The sequence below is a fragment of the Phocoena phocoena genome, chromosome 1 (genome assembly GCF_963924675.1).
Source record: "Phocoena phocoena chromosome 1, mPhoPho1.1, whole genome shotgun sequence".
Lineage (NCBI taxonomy): Eukaryota > Metazoa > Chordata > Mammalia > Artiodactyla > Phocoenidae > Phocoena > Phocoena phocoena.
This window is the reverse complement of record NC_089219.1, coordinates 67,170,067-67,172,154: the sequence shown is the minus strand read 5'-3', so window position 1 is coordinate 67,172,154 and position 2,088 is coordinate 67,170,067. Positions and strand designations below refer to the sequence as shown.

At 45.5% G+C, this 2,088-nt stretch overlaps 1 non-coding gene across 1 annotated transcript; it reads left to right on the top strand.

The window, feature by feature from the left end:
- The first annotated feature begins 1,138 nt into the window (after positions 1-1,138).
- On the top strand, positions 1,139-1,210 carry TRNAR-UCG (transfer RNA arginine (anticodon UCG)). The gene has a single exon. It is a non-coding gene; the product is annotated as a tRNA-Arg (tRNA).
- Positions 1,211-2,088: the final 878 nt, after the last annotated feature.

Sequence of the window (2,088 nt, the reverse complement as noted above, 5' to 3'; positions counted from 1 at the left end):
TAAGTATACAGGGATCTTGCACAGAATCTAAGGACTAGTGGACTTCAGGAAGGATCTGGAATGAGTCTTTGGCTCTCTCCCTTTTTTGTCCCTTATCTCTGTGTCTCATGATTCCCTGGCTTTCTCCCTGTCTCTTTCGCTATCTCTGTCTCCCTCTCTCTTTCTCTGTAGACCCTCTTCTCAGGGTTCTGGTCCATCAGGTGGAATGTGGCCACCCCACAGCACCCGAATTCATGTGTTATAGTTCCATTCAGTGGCAGAGACTGATCGCTGCCACTCAGTCCCAGTTCCACATCCACGTCGAAATGGTGGGCTTTGTTCTGGTGCTTATCCCTGGTCTAATCAGCCATGATGAGAGACGTAGGGACACGTAATATCAAGTTGATGGGAAGATGCACTTCCGTGGACCAAGAGACAATTCCCAAATAAGGGGAGACAGTTGGGAATATGGGCAGACTTAACAGGTATTCATATCCTCAGAGACATGCTGTATCATACACGTATTTCCCTGTAGATCCTTCCAGCTCATTATTTACATGCTTTTGCCATAAGGAAGAGATAATCACTGTAATTCTTCAAGGCTACCCACCCACGTCCAGGCCAGATTCGTAACAACTTGGTCTCTAAATTCATTGAAGATGCTGAGGTCTGTTAACATCTGAGTGGCTCTACTTAATTAACTGCTGAGTAACCAAAGGCAACAATAAAAGAACTATCGATGTTTGGTTTTCTGGGGTCCTCAGTTTTCCTCCTACTCACCAAGAAAGGGGGGTAGAGTGATGTTTGTCAGATCAGAGTGCGGAGTTAAAGCCCCAACTCTGCTGATCATCCATACAATAATGCAGTTATAACCTCAGTTTCCTCCTCTGTACCTCAATTTCCTCATCTTCAAGTAGTATAATAATGTCCCTCATTAACTAATACAGGGATTTATTAAATGCCTACTAAGTGCCAAGCATTGTGCTAGGCTTGTAACACAGAGGTACTGCCCTCATATATTTTCCAGTGTAATTTGAAGACCTACATTAAGAAGAAAAACGTACAGTATTTTAATTGTCATTTTATATATATATATATATATAAAACACACACATATATACATTTTACAGTTATCACAAAATAGACATCAAAAGGGAATTCCCTGATGGTCCAGTGGTTAGGACTCCAAGCTTTCGCTGCCGAGGCCCAGGTTTAATCCCTGGTTGGGGAACTAGGATTCCATAAACTGCATGGCACGGCCAAAAAAACAAACAAAAACCAAAACAAAAACCAAAATAGACATCAGGGCTTCCCTGATGGCGCAGTGGTTGAGAGTCCGCCTGCCGATGCAGGGTACACGGGTTCGTGCCCCGGTCCAGGAAGATCCCACATGCCGCGGAGCGGCTGGGCCCGTGAGCCATGGCCGCTGAGCCTGCGCGTCTGGAGCCTGTGCTCCGCAACCGGAGAGGCCGCGACAGTGAGAGGCCCGCATACCGGAAAAAAAAGAACAGGGTGAACACTTGTGTATTCATGATCAATTTAAGGAATAAAATATTCCCACGGCAGTTGAAGTCCTGTTAACCCCTTCCTGAATACATATTCTTCCTTTTACCCTGAAGTAACCACTTTCCTTAATTTAACATTTATCATTATCATACATTTCTTTATCTATTTATGTTACGAGTTGAACTGTGGTCACTCCCCCACCAAATACGTATAAGTCCTAACCCCTGCCTCCCCCCGGGAATGTGACCTTATTCGGAAATAGTCTTTGTAAATTACCAAGTTAAGAAGAGATTAGGGTGGGCCCTGCTCCAATATGATTGGGTCCTGATAAAACGGGGAAATCTGGACGCAGAGACAGACCTGCGCGCAGGAAGAATGCCACGTGAAGCTGAAGGCAGAGACGAGGATTATGCACCTACAGGCCAAGGAATACTGGCTTGCAGGAACAATCGGCCATCTGGCAAACGCCAGCAAATCCCCCGAAGCTGGGAGAGAGGCACAGAGCAGATTGTCCCACATAGTCCTCAGAAGGAGCTAGAGTTTTCCTGGAGAAGTTTGAGATGTCTACTGAGAAACTTGGGAAAGAAAGTCTTTGGCTGAGGA